General features: G+C 39.7%; 1 pseudogene; it reads right to left on the bottom strand.

Moving 5' to 3' along the window:
- Positions 1–18,821: 18,821 nt before the first annotated feature.
- LOC132431720 (NHP2-like protein 1 pseudogene) lies at positions 18,822–19,236 on the bottom strand (annotated as a pseudogene).
- Between the last annotated feature and the right edge of the window lie 2,141 nt (positions 19,237–21,377).

Below are 21,377 nucleotides of genomic sequence, written 5' to 3'. Positions count from 1 at the left end.
ACTGGGACGAAGTGAGAGAGTGGCATGGACATATATACACTACCAAATGTAAAATAGTCAGCTAGTGGGAAGCAGCCACATGGCACAGGGAGATCAGCTTGGTGCTTTGTGACCACCTGGAAGGGTGGGATAGGGAGGGTGGGAGGGAGACGGAAGAGGGAGGAGATATGGGGATATATGTATATGTATAGCTGATTCACTTTGTTATAAAGCAGAAATGAACACACCATTGTAAAGCAGTTATACTCCAATGAGGATGTAAAAAAAAACCCCAAAACACCAAAAAAACAGCCCTTACATTGTTTCTCAGGATTAAAGAGTTTTTGTTTTTTAAAAACAGAAAGCACACCTTTGGAAGTTAAAGAATGTCGTTGGAAACCAAACTGCCACTCTACGCTGAACACTTTAAAACACATTTATTTCTATGACTTTGAATGGCTCCTGTGTTTTTCCTTCTAGGAAGAAATCTGTTCTGTCAACAAGCCAATAATGTGTCTTGCACCCTACTGAATTTTGAATATTTTTATATTTTGTGTTAGAGAGCAAGGGTTATTCTCAAAGGGTAGAACTGAGTTTCATGTTGAATATCTAAGTACCGCTTATAATTAAAATCACAGAAAAAAATACTAGACCCTATTTAGTATTCAGTTCTGGAGACATAAGAAAAAAACACACATACTCCTGCTATGTGCTGATAGGGCTTGTTTCAGCTTATAATAAAATTACTTTTCACTTAGAGCACTTTTCCTCTTAAAGGCTCAAAGAATTTCAGTTCATGCTTAAGGGATGTGCATCTCTATCTGGCATAATTTTTTCAAAAAAGTTAATAAGTCAAGAGTGACTTTCTCGTTATTATTTTGCTTCAATTCAAGCATGATATTGATCGTGTATCTGCTAATCCTTCCATATTTCTTCCACAGATTTCTGAGTTCCTTCACCTTTTCATCTACTCACTATCAGATGAGATCCCTACCCATATTTTTCTCAATTTATGGAACTCATGGGTCATTTACCCTTAAGCAACAAATCCTGACTATAAATTATGAAGGCTGTAGAGTTTTATATGCACTAATCACAAGAAGAGACAGAACAGCAGCGTCACTGGAGCCTGGCTGTGGACACAGGAAGACCTGGACTCAGGTCTTCGGTGACATGTAAAAGCTGTGTGACCTTGGGAAAAATTGATGAATATCTCTTTGTGTCAGTTGCCTTGTCTATAAGATTGGGATGTATTAATAGAAAATACACCTCATGTGGTTATTTGAAGATGTGGCAGTTTGAAACATGGCACCCCAATTTTTGGACACTTCTCTCATCAAATGAGTAGAGTCAGTGTCTCCTCCTATTTAATCTGGGCTTTATGGTCACTTCACCAGTGGAATACATGGTGTCAGATTCTGGAGCCTTAAGAAACTAGGAGCTCCACTTACTATCTCTTGGGATGCTTGTTCTAGGAACCCATCCACCCAGCCATGCTGAGAAGAAGACCTAGAAACTCATGGAGAGGAGTGGGGTCTCCTTGCCCTTGGCCATGACTGAGCTCCCAGCTGGCAGCCACACCAACTTGCCAGCCATGGAGTAACACATCCTGACAGCAGATTCTCCAACCCCAGTGAAGCTACCCCAACTGACACGACATGGAACAGACATGAGCCATCTCTGTTGATTGCTGTTTGAGCTGAAAATTCGTGAACTAAGTAAGTAATTGCTGTGGTTTTGAGCCACTATGTTTTAGAATGGTTTGTTATGCAACAATTTTAATTGGAACAAAGATTACATGAGATACTATAGTAAAGTGTTCACAGAATTCCAGCATACAGTCATCACTTAAAAATATTACCTGGGAAAAAAATTTGAAAAGGCAATTTAACTTGGACTTCAATATTTCAGAGAATGTTAAGGTTGAACGGATCTTAGAGACCATCTAGGTGAGAGATGACCAGTTGGTGGTCCAAATGGCTGGCAAGTGTATTGTGTTTGCTCAATACATTTTTGCTGAATAGTGAATGCTTGACTAAAAATATATAAGTGAAACAGTTTGATAAAATCACACCTATGCTGATTACATTTGATGCACTCTGGTATTTTCTCTTGTGTATTTCTAATATTGGTTGCAACCACTAAATTGGTTTCATAACCCACTTTATTTTTTTTGAATTTTATTTATTTTTTATACAGCAGTTTCTTATTAGTTATCTATTTTATACATATTAGTGTATATATGTCAATCCCAATCTCCCAGTTCATCCCACCACCACCAAAACCCTCCCGGCTTTCCCCCTTTGGTGTCCACATGTTTGTTCTCTACATCTGTGTCTCTATTTCTGCCTCGCAAACCGGCTCATCTATACCGTTGTTCTAGATTCTACATAAATGCAATAATATGCGATATTTGTTTTTCTCTTTCTGACTTACTTCACAATGTATGACAGATTCTAGGTCCATCCGCATCTCTACAAATGACCCAATTTTGTTCCTTTTTGTGGCCGAGTAATATTCCATTGTATATATGTACCACATCTTCTTTATCCATTTGTCTGTTGATGGGCATTTTGGTTGCTTCCATGACCTGTCTATTGTAAATGGTGCTGCAATGAACGTTGGGGTGCATGTGTCTTTTTGAATTTTGGTTTTCTCTGGGTATTTGCCCAGTAGTGGGATTGCTGGGCCATATGGTAATTTTATTTTTAGTTTTTGAAGGAACCTCCATACTGTTCTCCATAGTGGCAGTATCAGTTTACATTCCCACCAACAGTGCAAGAGGGTTCCCTTTTTTCCACACCTTTTCCAGCATTTGTTGTTTGTAGATTTTCTGATGATGTGCATTCTAACCATTGTGAAGTGATACTTCATTGTAGTTTTGATTTGCATTTCTCTAATAAGTAGTGATGTTGAGAAGCTTTTCATGTGCCTCTTGGCTATCTATGTGTCTTCTTTGGTGAAATGTCTATTTAGGTCTTCTGCCCATTTTTTGATTGTGTTGTTTGTTTTTTTAATATTGAGCTGCATGAGCTATTTATATATTTTGGAGATTAATCCTTTGTCCGTTGATTTGTTTGCAAATATTTTCTTCCATTCTGAGGGTTGTCTTTTTGTCTTGTTTATAGTTTCCTTTGCTGTGCAAAAGCTTTTAAGTTTTATTAGGTCCCACGTGTTTATTTTTGTTTTTATTTCCATTACTGTAGGAGGTGGGTCAAAAAGGATCTTGCTGTGATTTATGTCAAAGAGTGTTCTTCCTATGTTTTCTTCTAAGAGTTTTATGGTGTCCAGTCTTACATTTAGGTCTTTAATCCATTTTAAGTTTATTTTTGTGTATGGTGTCAGGGAGTGTTCTAATTTCATTCTTCTGCGTGTAGCTGTCCAGTTTTCCCAGCATCACTTACTGAAGAGACTGTCTTTTCTCCATTATATACCCTTGCCACCTTTGTCATAGATTAGTTGACCATAGGTGCCTGGTTTTATCTCTGGGGTTTCTATGCTGTTCCATTGATATATATTTCTGTTTTTGTGCCAGTACCATATTGTCTTAATTACTGTAGCTTTGTAGTATAATCTGAAGTCAGGGTGTCTGATTCCTCCAGCTCCATTTTTTTCCCTCAAGATTGCTCTGGCTATTCGGTCATGACCCACTTTAAATGCTGATCTAAAGTATTTAGAAATATAGCTTTAAAAATCTTATAGTTCCATATTTTAAAACAATTATAATATAGAGAATGCTACTGTAAGTCATTAGGTTGGTTTTTAACAGACAGGATAAAATTTATTCATCAAAATTAATTTAAAGTAGTCTGTTAGGAAGGCAATGCAATTGTTCAAAGGATGCTATAGTTTTTAAAACACTCAAGTTTCTTTGGGGGCTAGGCATTATTTCCTTCAGTGCTGTAGAGCAGTCATGTTATTTTAGTTATACCATGCTTTTTTTTTTACTGTAAATTTATTATCTAAATTGAGCGACTGCCTTATTCACCATACTTGACTGTAAATGGCCTTTGAGTGCTATTAAAATTTAAATTTATCCTTAAAGGGTGATGATTTGGTACCTGCTATGTCATTCAAAACAACGTGCCATAACGGTGGAAGTAATTCCCCCAAAATGACTTATTAAATGTTTTCTGTGACTTGGAATAACTATAGGATGACTTTGAAGGAACCATTCTTTATATGCGTATGTAAATTTTGATGATATGCCCAGTGTCTGTGACCTGTATGTTTGACCATATGCTAGAGTGTATGAAAATGTATGACTTTGTCCAATTCTTCAAATTACGCATCCTTATTCTGGTTATTGACGCCTTTTTAGGAAAGTTTTCTGTAGCTTTGTGGTGAGACAAGTTTGCATATCCACTTTTACAGAAATGATGGAGAGAGGGCAGTTTTCCCTTAAGGCAGATTGCAACACCTCTTCTCACTGAAAAAAAAAAACCAAATGAATTCTCTTTGGCAGCTTTATGCTATACTCAAAAGATGTTAAAGACACATATTTTCATCCTATATTCTGAAATTATCAAAGTAAATGCTACATAAATGGAATTCTAATTAAATGTAATGGATCGCAAAACATGACTTAAGGATAAAGAGGATATTTTATTACATATAATAAATATATATCATAAAATAATATAAGCTCTTGGTTTAAAAGAAATCTTTATAAAATGGTATTAAATGAAGAGTCTCAGTTTCTAGAGGAAATCACAGTTAATCATTTCTTCCATATCCTGGGAACAGTTAGAACATATAACATTTTTATGCAAATGGAATGCACACTACTCAAATTGTTCTTTCTCTTGCCTTTTTTAATTTAAAGTTTATCTTGCAGATCTTTCACATTGGAGCATATATACTTGCCTCATTACTTTCAATAGCTGCACATTATTTCATGGTATGTGAAGTGAGAGACTCTCTCATCCCACTAACTCAGGCAAGGAAGACGTTCAGTCATCCTTAGTTTTCTTTAATTCAACTTAATTTTATTTTAGGATTCTATTCCCCTGGGCAGTCCAAACTTAATATCTGCCAATTCTGGGTCTGGCATTTAGCTGAGTTCCACGAGGCTTAGGTAGAACAGAGGTCGTGGCTGCAGAGTCTTGGCCTTGGTTGTTGACTTTCCATGCTGACAGATGCTGAGATGTATTTGTCCCATCTGGTCCTTCACCCTAGTAGATCTCTGGTGAGCATCTCTGGCTCTCACTCCAGTCCCGTTAGATCCTTCGGTTCTCCTTCATGTGTATAAGTCACTCTCACACACACACGGGATTACTTTGCCATGCTGTGACTGGGAGGAGGTCTTGCAGGCTCTTTAGACCCATCTTTTAGTTACACCAGGCAGCCATTCCGTTCCTACTCTTTTAACACTATGTCAGGATACTCTGAAAATGGCGGGGAGGGGATCAGGAGAGGGCTTGGTCGTTTCTAGGCATCTACCTAATGAGCAAATGTTCTTTTCGCTCAGACTCAGCAAAATAGTCTGTAGTTTTTGTTACTTCCCACCCCTGGATTCAGCCTTCAATGGAAGCTCCTTTCCAGTGCACGTATATGCTCCCCTTCTGACTTCCTCGTTTCCCCAAGCCAGGAAGTTTTTAATTTATGGGGCCAGATAGGTAAGTTTCTCTTATTTACTGCACAAGCTTCTAAATATCAGGGTCAAAGCTTTTGAAACTTTTTGAAACTCAAAAGCCAAACATTTTCTACTTATTTGACCTTTGCATTTTGCTCTGCCCTTTGATCCTGAAGCAAGGCATGCAGTATACCAGAGAGAAAAGAAATTCAAGCAAACAGCCCTCCCTAAACAGCTAACATTACCAAATATTATCTCACATATGTGCGAATATACTAATTATGACCCTTTATGGTTAGTAATTTATGTTGTTTCCATATGTTGTCGCTGTTACAAGCTACAGTAAATGTCCTTGCCTACGTAGCTTGGAAGTTTATGTACAGATATTGACAATAAAAATCCTAGCGTTGGAATTCATGGAAAAAGTGGGCAAGGGCAGGTGTATGGTAAATAGTAATGGACATCACCACATCTCCTTTCCAGAAAGGTTACAAAACCACAATCTTGTATAGAAATGCCTGTTTCTCCATAGTGTCATCCACTAGGTTTTCTTCCATGTTTAAAGTTTTTCCAAATTGATAGCTGAAAATATTATCTCTTTATTTTCTGATTTCCCGTGTCTTTAATTAAAAGAGAGATTGAACATATTATTACAGATGTTCCAGCATTTTGCACCTTGTGTTCCCTCAATTGCTTTTTTTTCTATTTGTTTGCTTTTTAAAAATTTTATTGAAGTATAGTTGATTTACAATGTTGTATTTAATTCTGCTGTACAGCAAAGTGACTCAGTTGTACATATATATATATTCTTTTCCATTATACTTTATAACAGGATATTGAATATAGTTCCCTGTGCTATACAGTAGGACCTTGCTGTTTATCCACCCTATATATGTTTGCATCGCCTTAATTGCTTATTGATATGAAAATGTGGTATTAAATAATTCTAAAGTGGTTTATATAGAATTTTTCTCAAGAGTTATATACTGATTGATTGAATGAGTTTTGTTTTGGGAGGCAGGTTGTATAGAGTTTAAGGCAACTACTACTTCTCAGTCTTTACTGCATTTGACAGCAACTGAATAAGTATTACATAAGGTTAGGAACAAAATAAATCTGAAGATGAAAAACTGAGTCACCAACACAGAGGCAATAATTATGCTCCAACAATGTTGTAATATCTCCACTCTGTAAACACAGAGCTAGTTCTCATCAAAACGGCATTCGATCCAACCGTCACATGATAGCAGACATGGGAGACAGCTAACAAAGCCAGTGAATGGCCCTTGAGCATGTGTAATTATGCAAGGATTCCAATAACTAATTAGCACAATGGATTTGGTCTCAATTCAAGTGTTGCAGAACATCCATTCACATGTCCCATGATGTCACTGCTTCAAAGAATTGCCACTATAATAGATTTGCTGCCGGTAAGCATTCCACAGAGAAGCTAAGACACGTAAGAACTTCAGGAGCAATGAATGAGAACTGATTGCCAACTGCGTGATTACGTTTTCAACATCTTAATCAAATCACGTAACATCTAAAATATCTGACTTCTCCCTCTTCAGATCTTCTCCATGTCCATTTCTTATATTTTCTATTTCATACTTACCTGTATCTTAACCAAATCAGCATCCTGTCTTCCAGGTAGAAAGCACCTTACAATCTGAGTAACTCCTTACAACCAGCACCCTGCCCCTTTTTCTTGATGATAATTGCTACCATGTCCTGAAGCCATACTGTGTGCCAGGCAACCCTGCTAGGTCATTATCATGACCCCCATTTTATAAATAAAGCCTGACACTCAGAGAGATTGGAAAACTTGCCCAAAGTCAACATCCAGTAAGTTGCAGAGTCAGCAGTATCAGGTTCTGAGGTCTGATACATTCTGCAAGGGAAAAGGAAGGAGATTTTTAATATGAGTTGCAGCATTTCTCAGAGTAGACTTTGCTGAAACTGCTACTTAATAGCTAGCAATGCCGAAGCCTCTCTGTACATGATTTTGCCTGTGGGCAGTTAACTGTCCCTTCAATGCTCTGACTAGTTCTGTTTAATCCCATTTAAAGATTATATGGTTGGGTAAGGCAGTCTGTGCTGTATGACCCTTAGACTGCTTTTCAAACACAGAGAAAGGTGCCGTATAAGGAATAGACTAGATTCCTGACTCCTCATCTCATTTTTTGGCCGCATTTTCCTCATGGAAATGGCTGAAGATGGACCCCTTCCTCTTCTGCCTTCTCCTTCTTGGTTCGCCCTCCCCCCACAGCCTTGTGACCCTTCATCTGACCATATTTAGGCTGATTGATGGAAAGAGCTTGGAAAAATGACTTTCCCTCTAGAGGCAGAAAGGGAAGGAGTAGGATTTGGGGAGAAAGGTTGGAAGGAGAATTAACCCTGTGGAAGGGACCCAAAAGTAGTCCAAGTGTTGGACTTAGACCTGGATGATGGAGCCCTTTGAAAATATCTCAAGAAGACAAGAATTTGGGGAAAGCATTGCTCTTGAGGTAAATGTAAACTGGGCAACCTTTTGGGATAGCACCTTGTCTGTACTATCACACTTCACAGCCAGTGGTCTTAGCCACCGAATTCCACGCTTTGTAATTCAGCCCCAAGCAAGCCTGATGGTCAAGTCCCTCATTACCCTTATCAGAAGTAAATATATATATTACATTTAGAATGGGTAAACAGCAAGGTCCTAATGTATAGCACAGGGAACTATATTCAATATGCTGTGATAAACTGTAATGCAAAAGAATATAAAGAAAACGAATGTCCGTATGTGTATAACTGAGTCACTTTGCTGCACAGCAGAGATTGGCACCACATTGCAAATCAACTATACTTCAATTAAAAAAGGAAGTAAATATAAAATTTCATTTTCAGGAATTTTCAAACAGGGAAACTAGCTCTCATACTACCTTGAAGACTTTCGACTGAAGTGACTGGTTTAACTTAATTTCCTCATTTTGCAAAACTTAAGGTCCATAAAGGGAAAACAGCTTATTCAGGACCACACAGAAAAAGAAACATTTCTACTCATGTTATAATGTTGGACTAATATTTAGAAGAGAGTTCTAGTTCAACATTCGTATGATCCATTTCAATACACAAATGTTGCAGAAAACTCAAGTGTCCCTGAGAAGCATTTTTTCCCTGGTCATAGCTAACATTTATTGAACTCAGCACAATGCCAATTACAATGAATATCTTTGTCTGCACTCTCACTTAGTCTTTACAGTAACACTGGGAAGAAGGAAGTTGTAGGAATCCCCATTTTATAGGTGCTAAAATAAAGGCTCAGAGATTTCAAATCATTTGTCACTTGCTAATATACAGAATCTTATCCAAGTTTTCGAATTCCAAAAGTCAAGCGAGGTCTTAACTACTGTGTCATGCTGAGCCCCTAGACAACATTTGAAATATTTAAAGGGTCCAAACCCAGAGAGCTTGCCCATGCTCTTCCTTCCACCTGGAATACTCTTTCTCTAAATGCCCCATGAGGTTTAAACTTTCACTGACCTCAAGTCTCTGCTTATCAGTGAGGACTTTTCCAACCACTTTGTATAAAATACCCACCTGCTGTACACCCACGCTTCTGATCCCCTTCACCCTGCCTCATTTTTCTACATAGAATTTATCATCAGGCATATTCTGTACATATTTCTGCATTGTATCCATCTTTCCTAGCTAGAAATGTCATCTCTATGAGGTTGGGAACTTGGATCTGTTCCCTGGATCTCCAGTAGCTGGAAGAGTGCCTGGCACACAATAGATGCTCACAAAATATTTGTAGCATGAATGAGTGTGTGAATGAATGAATCAATCAACTTCAGTTACATCTCCCTCATCAGCCTCATACAGTATCTATCAGGAGCAGCTGGGGGACTCCAGGAAGTCTGATTTAAAAGGTGTCCGATTTTCTTTAAAAAAAAATCCAGTTGAATAAAAGAATATTTAATTGTGTCAGTGGCTGGGATTAAACCGTACGAGGGCATCCATTTTTTCTTCAAGCACTGACAGCTGGGAGAAGAATATACAAGTCTGCTCTCCTTGTCTGTCCTTGTGTTCCCTTCCTCCTTGCATAGCTCTGTATATTTAAATCATTGGAAATACTCATTCTGAGAAATGTGGAAGCAGCATTTTTTTCCCTTTTCATAAGCCAACACTTATTCCCAGTGGGTAACGTTTAGCAATGAAGTGTTTTTTGACTCCAGCACTTATCAGTGTTTCTGAAATATACAGTATAATTAAATTACTCGGAGGTGGTACTTTAATCAGGAGCAAATTTAATGAATATTCAAGCTGTTCACTGTTAGGAAATGAAAAAAGATTGTAGGAATTACAGCCTCAAAAGTCATACAGAAGAGGGTGCTAACGTTCTTTATGAAATATACACACGCACACACACAAACACACACACTCACTCAAGAAAGCTTTCTTACATAACTGATCAAGTGATATCAACTATATGCACTGAACATTAAGTAGAGAATTTATAAACACAGGCAGTTCAAAAGTCAAAATCATTGCCTAACAATAGCACTAAATTTTTTAAAAATTGGGACAGTTTATAAAATCTACCTCAGTTTTAGACAGATTGGTTAACAGTTAACCACGTCACCACCAAAAGTAGCATACTTTCAATCCCAAAAATGCCCGTCAGAGTCAATGCTGTGATATTTCATTAAACCATTCACCTCTATCAAAGCTAAACGAAGATGAACAAAAGAAAAAATATTTTGGCTAAAATTTCATATTATAGCCCTTGATATCTTTTAAATAAAAAATAACATTTTATTTGATTAACTGCATATTCTTTGTTCAAAGGTTTTTCTTTTGAGGGTAGATAAAGATGACTACCAGTTATTGCTTAACTCTGACTCCAGAAAAATCATGTTATAGTTTCTGGTTATCTACTCCAAAGGAAAACAGAGTTTTACCATTGACATCTTTTCTGGTTCACTTACTCTAAAATAAAATTTCAGGAAGGATGAAGTTTCTGTGAAGTAAGTAAATCTCAAAATTCTCTTCTACTTGTGCTTTAGAGATGTTATTTGAAGATAGCCATGGCAAAAACCCCTCTCACTTATGTTTCAAATGTGCCCTAATTTCTCTTCCTTCTCCAAGGTTTTCTAAGCTCCTGCCTTTATAGTTCAAGCAATTTGTATTTTGATTATTTCTTTGAAGCAGAACAGTCACGTGAACTGTAAATTTTCTGTGGGCAAAATAAATACAAATAAGAGGAACTTTCGATATCTGCCTTAAATGAGTTACTTAGAATACAAATAAGAAAAGCCATTCCAACAGGGAAAGCTACTTTTATACTCCACTATAAGTTTCTAGGCGTAGCAGCTTTGAGAGGATATATATATTGCACAAAGCTCAATAGATGGATGGTCTTAAATGAAGTTCCCATTTGTAGAGCTTGATTGGAAGAAGGCAAAGCCTTTTCCTGAAAGAGTAGTTCGTTTAGTCATTCACACCCAAAATGCACGTGCCATTTTCAAGCCACCACTGACTAGCCAGCTAAAACGGAGGAACTCAGGCAGATGGGAGAGTTAGAGAACAGAGCAGACACTGAACAGACCTCTGACACTGAACACGTCTGCCCTTACGCTCAAAGCCATTGCAGCCACTCACCTGACATCATCAGCTGAGGGTGAGCTGGGTCCATCACTTGGCTTTTGTTCCCAGATCCATTCTCTGCCCTTCTTTCCTCGGTTGTGTACTGGAGGACACTACATTTCCCAGGCTCTCTCGCTTTCTGCTTTTAGATGGGTTTAGCTAGTGGGAGACTCTGGGTGCAAGTGTGGGGAGCAAGAAGGGAAAAAGCCAGGATAGCCCCCATTCTGTTTCAGGTGGCAACTCCAGTACTTGATGTAATACCTGTGTGGCTCCAGTTCCTAGAGGATGTCCCCTCTCTCCATGGTCTCAGTTCTCTTCAGACAGGCCCACCAGGGACCCTGACTCCTGAGCTCTGATACAACCACCTCCTGCTTTTCACACTCCAGCCCTAGGTTGGTAATAGCTTCCTTGCTTTCGCTAAATGCAGGGTCGCTTCGTAATACTGTTTAGTTCCTTAGCTATTCTATCATCTGAGTAAACAGTCCCTTGTATTAGATTCTTTTGGTTTGAAATATTTAAAGGGCTCTCTTTTTACTGATACAGAAGACCATCTTTTGTTCTCTAGGAATATTTGGAAAGGACTCACTGTCCTAGTTTAACCCAAATATTTTATTGCATAACTTCTTTAAATCAGTCTGGTTGGGCAGTGAGAAAACAAAGATTAGGTTAAAAAATATATCTACTCCACCAGTTTCTACCTTGCTCACTGTACACACAAAAACAACCATATATATAACTCTGAAGCACTTACCACAATCTGACACTTCTGGGGCGGTTATAGTTGACACATATTTTGTATTATTATTCAACTTCCAAATGTTTATGGATTATTAAATATATGTCAGGAAAGAAACAACCTCCAAGCTTCACTCTTGATGAAGGTATGGTAAGAGATAGAGTTACAGGTAGAATTGTTTATGCCTCACCACTTTGAATATGTTATTCCATTGTCTTTTATTCATTGTTCTGTATTTATATGTGAAATGGGGATAGTAAGGTATTTTCCCCATCAGATTGTTATGAACATTAAATAAGAGATACCGAAAATACTGCCCAGCCTACAGCAACTACTTAAAAACATCAGCTCTTATTGCTGACTAGAAGTCTTTTGTCAGTCGAATAGTCATTCCTTTGTAGGAATATGTCTCTTAGTCTCTGGTAGCTTTTAAGAATTTTGCCTGTCTTTGATAGTCTGCAGTTTTATCACAATGATTCTTTTAGACGTGAGTTTGCTTGTCTCTGTCCTATATGGATATTGGGGTACTCTTTAAATCTTAGGATGCCTTAGATGACTATTTGTTCAATTCTGGAAAATTCTCAGCCATTTTCTCTTATAACATTAGGTCTCCCTCATACACTTTATTTTATCCTAGAACTCCTATCGGACATATATTAGACTCCATCTTCCTATCTTGCATGCCTCAACTTCTCTTGTTTTTATTTCTCTCTTCCACACTCTAGGTCACTTCCTTAGATCTGTGTTCCAATATATACATTATTTTTGAGTGTGTATTTTTACTGTTGTTCAACTAGGTAATTGATTTTTAAAAATTGCAGTAATTTTGTGATTGTCATTTAAAGATTTCCATTGTATCCTTTCCCATTTCTCAAATCTGTCCTTTTTATACTGTTTTGTGCTTGCTTTATCTTTATTATTTCCTCCTTACCTATTTAAACATTTAAAAAATACTTATTTAAATCTTCTTTTAGATAATTCTATTATTTCTTGTTCGTACAAGGTTTTCTTTCTGTCGCACCATCCTATTCTCCTTCTCAGTGATTCACTTCCTTCCATGGTTTGAATCTTCAACTGGAAGCTCATCTTCAGTTGAGGCTTACTTCCCTGGCATCCTGGGCTCCCTGAGCTGTGGTATTTTCCCTGTTGTGTTATGGTGGCTTTACCGCTTCTGAGAGTCCACGGGTTTCACTCATTCTGGGTCAGTTTTTATGTTGATTTCTCAGTTAGGAGCTTCTGCTCCACACTGATGGCATGAATTTGGACCTGCTCATTCACGTGGTGATGCATTTGAATTTCCTTGGGTTACTTTTCTCTAAATTCAACCTTGGATGTAAAACAAGCTTCCTTGCTGATTCCCCCACCTGGTGGGGCTGGAGTCTGCCCATCCCCATGACTCCTGGCTTGTTGCAGGTATCACAGCTCTAGTTCCCTGTATAAATAGTGTCTGTGTCCTAGACTAGCTTCTCTGCACAGGCATCCAAACCCCCAAATGCAGCTATTAGGGCCTACATCTGCTTCTCATAAAACTCTAATACATTTTCACCTAAGCCCCTTCCCACCTCTCTGATTCTGAGTTTGCTTTGCAATTCTGAAAATGGGTATTTCTATCTTCTGGTTTTGAATTTGCATATATGTTCACCTAACTTTCACTTTCTTATATAATATTTTATCTATTCAGAGTCTAATTCGGGGGATCCTTTCCTCAGTTTTATTCCCCATATTGACCATGCTGAAAGAAAAAAACACTTGAAAATTACAGAAAGATTCTTTCATAGAGTGTCATCTGTGCAATCTCAGAACCACCTGGAATGGGGTGTAGGTATAGTCCATTACCAGAAAGAAGATACTGTTACTCCTTGCTGATCATGAATCCACAAGAAGTCCATGAAATGATGCAAAAGATTTCTTTTCTCATCAGGTAATTAATTCATTTGGTATGCTTTTGGCTGAAGGTAACAGAAAATTCAACGAAAATTGGCTTAAACAATAAGAAAGATTTGTTTTCTTATCTATCCAAGAGCTAAAAATAGGGCCATTTCAGAGTCGGTTAACTGAGTGTCTCAACCTCATTATTGCTGCAGCTCAAATTCTTCTCATACCTCCGGCTTTCCCCGCATGGTCACGAGATGACAGTAACAGTTCCAGGCGTGTCAACCTGAATATCTATCAAGATGGAGGAAAGGGGAGAAGAGAATTTAGTTCTTCCATAGGCGTATCTTTTTAAGAGAAAGGAAGAATGTCTAGAAGTCCTCGTGGTGTAGCCCTCATCTCTAATTGGTTAGAAATGTGTCATAGGCCCGTTCTCAAACCGATCCCTGACAAGGGAAATAGAGTTACCACAAATGGCAGAGATCAAATTAGACTCACTCTGGGGTTGGTAATGAGTCCAGGCTTCCCTGAAGTACAGAGTTGCCCCACGACTGAACAGGATCAGGAATCTCTTACCTTGGAGAGCGGGAAATAGCTCTTGGGCAAAGTCAGGTCTTTCAGAGTTGGCCTTAGGAGGGGTTCGGCAGGTCCCGTCTCTGGGCTCCTTTCCCCCTGTGTTTGCATCCCCTTTTCCTCCCCCAACCCCAGCCCCTGCTGAGGTACAAGCAACCTTCGACACTATCACTGTTTCTGTCTCTATCCTGTAAGAGTGAAGGTGGAACCTTGTGATTGGTACCACCTTGCAGCCTATGGAAAGCCTAGATGTTTTTCACGTCTTCAGACTGAACCATGTATGAGCTAAATAGGGGCCATACTCATCCCTGTCCTGCTTTAGAACTTGGTCTTCAGAGGTCTCATGGCATTGTCTAGAGGTGCACACACAGGGAGCCTTTGGATGGGGACAGTATAAAGTCTCACAGCATGGGGAGATGCTACTGCTGTGGGGAAGTGAGCTGGTGATGTGCTGGTATGAAGTGAACAGGGTTTCTATCGGTACAAACTGGAGTCCCGACTGGCACAGGCTGCATGGCCTGCATTATGAATAATGGGAAATTCTCACACGAAGGCTATGTGGGTGACTGGCAATGACTCCAAGACGCCGCAGGTCATAGGCCTTTTAACATGTCCTTTACAGTGATCCTCCTTTTGGTTCACTCACTGTGCATGTCACAGGTTATGATACAGTGCCCTCTGGAACGAGTGCCCCAGGGTCAGATCACTTGTATTTATCAGTCACCTCACTTATTTCCCCACCTCCAGACACACCTCCAGACCGTCTTTATCGCTCTGCACAAAAGGTGTGTCTCTTCGTTTATTTCCTTCTAGACTTCAGGGGACCATACATTCAGAGCACAAATCATAAGTCACAGGAAAAATTTTTCTTTCCATAAGTGCAGGGAAAACTGCCTTTAACATTGTCTGCATGGTGAGGGAAAGCATTTGTTTTTCTCCTAGAGTGTAGACAGTAGAGGTGAGTGCTCTGTTAAAATGGAATGAATGCTTCTTATACAAAAAAAGGGAAAAACAGAAAACAGCTAAGTTTTTAGAGTAAAGAAGATTGCACATTTTATTCTGCTAAATAAGTAAATTCTTCTCTTGCCAGTATTGATTGATTTGTATGTTACGGCCTTAATGCATTTTGTATTTTTTAAAAATAGTAAAAAAACCCAAAACTCATGACGGGTGAGGAAGTAAGATATAAAGGAGTAAAAGAGATGCAGAAGATCAGACACCTGCCCCATCTCACATATAACCCCAGCCTAATTAAACTGAATCTCCTTAGCCCAATAGGGATAAAAAGAAAGAAGTGAGATTGTCAAGGACCTAAGTCCATCTCATAGTCTATCTCCTAAGTCTTTTAAGCATTAAACCGTTGCTTGACAATGGTAAGATGGCTACATAACACCAGTCACACTTTCCCAGTCAAGGGGGAGGGAAGGTGGATTTGAAGGACCAGTGCCAGAGTATTAGATGAAAATGTCAGCAAAGACAGATATTGAGTCCACATCTATAGAGAGAGCTGGAAAACACATACTACAACTTACACCCAACGGACAAGAGCCTGCACCTTATGGCCTAATTAGTGGTCAGCTCCATAGGAAGACAGAGTTTGTTTCCCTTCATTCTCTAAAACAATATTGCTCAATCTTGGTTTTGATCACACCTAAAAATCTTAACTCTAAACTTTTTGAAAGTTCAAAGTAAATGAACTATTATGATTAAAAACATAACAAAGCAGTGATAATTTTAGAATCCAGTCTTTAAAAATACTATAGTTTCCTCCAAGATACGAATATACTGAATTATCCTCTACCACACTTCAAAACTCACTGTTAGGAAATAATATCCTCACTTCTTTGCTGTCTGAAATTATGCCTTTAGGGCTCTGTTTTGTTTCACTTTGATTCCTATGAAATACAAATAACCTCTAAGAATGTTGAAACATATAAGCTCCATCAGTCAGTAAAATTAAGTGAATGAATGTCAGATCTCTTCTTATTGGAAAGCACAGAATTCATTTAATAGTACTACAAAACCACTGGTACCTAAAGCTCCCTGTTTTTTGTTTTCTTCCTTTGCGGTACGCGGGCCTCTCACTGTTGTGGCCTCTCCCGTTGCGGAGCACAGGCTCCGGACGCGCAGGCTCAGCGGCCATGGCTCACGGGCCCAGCCACTCCGCGGCATGTGGGATCTTTCCGGACCGGGGCACGAACTCATATCCCCTGCATCGGCAGGCGGACTCGCAACCACTGTGCCACCAGGGAAGCCCCATGGCTCCCTGTTTTATAGCTGCCTTTGTGTTTAACCTAACATGGAAGCTGTTTTGTTTTGTGTTTCTGCATTCCCTGCCACTGGTTTCTCCTGTTTAAAAATCTTTCCAAAATTATACCTCCATAGATGGGAGGGTTAAAGGGGGGGCAAGAAAGGGGAGGTGGAGAGTGGAAAAAGAAGGAACTGCTGAGGAGAAAAAGGGGCAAAACCAATAAGGCTAATTAATGTTGCCTCTTCCCTATGGCAGATGGAAACTGACTCACAGAAAAAATGATGTGAATTATTTGTTTCAGTTGAGTTTTTTCCTTCCTTAAAATAAAATAGAGTGACTTCGGGTCAGAGCAAGATGGCGTAGATGAATTTCTCCCTGCTCCTCCCCACTCCACAGAAATATAAACCCTGGAAACCACACAAGAGACAACCAAGGAGAATGCTGAAAGGGTGTAAGACGAAGGTGAGAAGGTCTCCTCAGGACTTAAGGAATAAAATAGTGGCAGGGTGTCCCCCAACAGGGGCAGATGGCCTGGACCCATCATATCCCAATCCCTGACCTAACAAGAGAAGGCAGCCCAGATGGGGTCATTCTTCTCCCAGATGGAAAAGGAGTCATGCTTGCAACATCAGGCATAAACCAAGCAGACCAAAAAAATACCACAAAGGCTCTGAAAATTAAACTGCCGTTGAAACCACAGCCCACAAAGTAGGCCAAGATCTATAAGTGAAATCTAAACAGGTGACTGCCTGTTAAAATGGAAGATTTAGACAGGACCTAGAGTCTCCTAACATAATAGGCAAAATGTCCATAATACAACTTGAAATCATGTCACACCAAGAACCAAGAAAATCACAACTCGAAAGGCAGAAGACAGCCAACGGATGGCAACATCCACAGATGTAAACCAGGTGTTGGAATTACCTGACCAGAATTTTAGAGCAGTCATCATAAAAATGATTCAGCAATCAATTATAAAGTCTCTTGAAACAAATGGAAAAATAGAAAGTTTCAGCAAGGAAATAAAATTAATTATCTTAAAAAAAATGGAAATTATAGAACTCAAAAATACAGCATCACCAATGAATCACTCAGTGGATAGAATCAAGAGTAGAGTGGAGATGACAGAGGATAAAAGTGGTGATCTTGAGGACACAGTAGAATTCACCCAATCTGCATAAGAGAGAAAATAGACTGAAAAAATAAGGCAAAGTGTATAAGGATCTCTCTGTATTCTTTCTTTCTTTTTTTTTTTTTTAATGAATATATGTGTTCCGTATTAGGATGCTCACAAGAATGACACAGTAGCACTGTCCTTCTGATGTGATAGAGAATACATACATCTGACCCACATCATGGCAGGAAATAGGCAAGGGGTAAGGGCTCTCAGAGCTGGTACCAAGTGTCTACTGAAGAAATCTCCATTCACCAAAGCAAGGATGTTCCCTTGAATTCCATCATCTTTGCTGTAGCTTCCAGTTCTCCATGACTGGCCCAGAATCCTCCATTCCAGAACCTCTTGCCACACCTTCAAGACCTAGGTCAACTGTCCCATGTCTCACTCACCAAGGCGCCTCGAATTTTGCAGCGTATCTCTTTGGTATGTTGCTGCCCTGCCACCCTCAGAGGCATAGGTGGGAGTTGGGGGGAAATATATTACCAAAAGCAAACAGCAGGGGTACATCAGAAACTGACTCTTGGGACATATACCCAACAACCTCACAGAATACATGCTTCCTCCCCAAATGATACATAATGTCCTAGAGAGCAAAGAAAACCCCTTGATTATTCAAACATGATCCTGTATGCTGGGCACAAGGGATACAAAGTGGACAGTGCTTACTTCCATCATGCCCTGCACAGTAGGAAGGTGGCACCTGAAAGCTGGAACCAAATCTCTACCTTGGCTCTTCCCTGCCTTTGAATGGTGTCACCCACCCTGCTTCCACCTGTTCTGGGCATGCATTTTCCAAAAGGGAGGATAAGATGGCAGAGAGAGAGTGGAAGTGGAGATTACAGGAGAGGCTGGGAAGGAGATGACAACCTAAAAACAAGACAAAAACAATACAAAAATACAAAAACCAAATTGAGCACTAAAATATTTTATAACAATAGAAGGTAGCTGGAAATACTATATGCTAACAGACAAACGATACATAACCCCTGGGGTAGCAGTCAGCAGCAGGGAGTCAGCAGCAATAGGCAGAGGCCACCTGTTTAGACTAAGAGCCTTTCAATGGACTGTTGGATGGATTGGATCTGCTGCTTCAGTTGTGAGCCTTCTTTGATGGTGACAGAACAGGCGATGACAGGCCTGGAGGCCCCACAGGCTCGCCCCAGGGCCTGCTTGGAGCGCACAAACACGTAGGGCACATTCTTGTCCTCACACAGCAGTGGGAGATGCAGGATGATCTCCAGGGGCTCGGCGTCTGCAGCCATCACAATGAACTCAGAGATGCCTCTATTGAGGGTTTTTGTGGCCTCATTGGCTCCTTTTCGAAGCTGCTTGTAGTTACATGACTGCTGAACGAGGTCCAATAGTTTCTTGGTGAGGTGGGCATCTGCAAGAGGGTAGGCCTTCGGATTTACATCAGCCTCAGTCATTCCTGAGCACTGAGCAGTTCGCCCACAGCGGTGCCGTCTAACCCTGGGTTTGGAGGCTGCAGATTATACATGTGTGCGGTGCCGCGGTGCTGCGGCGGCACCGCGGTTCTAGGTGGTGATCCATGGGTGATGGCCCAGTGGGAACACTCACCATTGAGTCCGCCTCGGCGGTGTCCTGCCTGATGCCGCAAGGACCTCTGTATTATTTCTTAACAGTTACATGTGAACCTACAATTACATCAAGAAAAACTTTGTTAAGAAAGGAAATAGCTTTTCAGTATCACATTAATAATTGAAATTTTTACTACTGCATTTAACTGTCGCCTGTAACATGTACAAAACATCTTTTATGAGAAACAAGCAATCAGCACAGACCACTTGGCCCAGAGCAGAACATACTGCACTCAGTTAACAAGAACTCTGCTTACAGGCAAGTTATCATTTCAATAGATATTGGAAAATAAATTTCAGAGCTTAGAAAGTCGACTTTTCTCATTTAACAGTTCTGCAGAGGGGCAGCTCCAGAATTTCTATAGAGCTGGGCCTTCTTAGAGGCAGCCCTTTGTTCATTTTATAAATTGGGGAGAGCTAAACTGCTAAAAGACTACAACATCAGAATATGATTCCTTTTCTTCCATCTTGACCCTAAAACAATGCAGGGCAGAAGTTCTTGGTTAGGATGCCTGTTCTGTAGTCCTAAACCTTCCCTCCAGTGGTACCCAAAGGTCTAGCCGCAGTCTCCAACCAAGCTTTTGTCAGAAATAAAGTTGACATTTTGATCTTTATTTATACTTGCCCTGGGTCTATTGCTCAAGTATTTCTAAACTCAGGTAAAGAAGAAGGGGGCTTGAGGTCAGCCATGTGATTGGAAAGGGGAATGGCCGTGGCCATTGGCAACATTGCTATAGGCTGTCTCTGCACAGCAAACACTTGGAAAAAGTGGCGTATGGAAATGGGATAGAATAAATGCAGCCTGCAGAACAACTCTTGATGCTTCTGCCGTTGATCTCAATTTTGTGTAGCATTATCCTTTTCAGTTTCATTAATGATAAATAAAAATGGAATGATATTTCCAATCAAATTTAAGTTGGAGGAAGGCATATTCCATATAGAGTGAATAACATTTAAATATGCAGAATCAATTGCATAGATTTCTAGGTGGAATTTAACGGTGGCAATAGTATCAATATGGGGCAGAGGCAAAGAGTAATAGAAGCACCAGGGCCTGGTGGCTGGGATGTAGCGTGTGGACCGTGAAGCACCTTGTGTGCTGTGCAAAGGAACGTGATCCTTATCTTGCAGTTGCCAGGAAACTGATGTTGTATTTATTTTCCACTTCTTGAGATGAAGAAAAGAGAATTTAACTTTGTACCTCTCCTCAAGGTTTAGAGATTTGCCTCCTAACTACACACCAGATTTATGATAATGCTCACATTCATACCATGCCTCTCAGGGAGCTAGAACATTGGTTTTTAAATTCCAGTGGGTTTAGGAATTAGCTGAGTTCTCCATTAACTGTGCTGACCCCTAGACCCTACCCTCAAAGAGCCTGGTTGAGTTGCTCTTGAGTGAGCTCTGGCAAGCTGGGTTGATTCTGAGGGCCCAGATCTTTGGATTACACTTTGAGGACTGTAAATGATTACAATTTAAACAAAACTCCCCCTACTCCTGTCCTGTGAACGAAAGGTCTGAATGTACTTTCAGATGGAATTAGCAACGTTGCTTCCAGTCTCCACTAGAGGGTAGTATATCAGAATTCTGAGTTTTGAACAAAACTTGTTTAAATTGTGCGATTTTTTGTTGTTGTTGTTTTGGGGTGTTTTTTGTTTGTTTGTTGTTTTGAGAATCAGAGGGTTTAAAACTTTTTTTTAATGTGGATTTTTTCCCACATGGAAATGTTGAAAGGAAAAGCATTCTTTGGAAAACTTATTCCCCCTTTGTTTTTTTCTAGTTTAATCAAATGACTTGCTCAGATTAAAATATTTCCTCAGTTGCTAACGCACTGGCGTTCTGGGTGATGGAATTATAGGATGTTAGTGATAATATCTCCTCTGTTTTACAGATGAGAGGCATGAACCCCAGGAATAAACTAGCTCAAGGCCTCTACAGTTAGTAGTGGAGTTGAGGATAGACCCCAGGTGGCCTGACCATCAATTCAA

The sequence above is a fragment of the Delphinus delphis genome, chromosome 10, assembly GCF_949987515.2.
Source record: "Delphinus delphis chromosome 10, mDelDel1.2, whole genome shotgun sequence".
NCBI classification, from domain to species: Eukaryota; Metazoa; Chordata; class Mammalia; order Artiodactyla; family Delphinidae; genus Delphinus; species Delphinus delphis.
The sequence above is the reverse complement of the archived record's forward strand: the minus strand, read 5'-3'. Positions and strand labels throughout refer to the sequence as shown.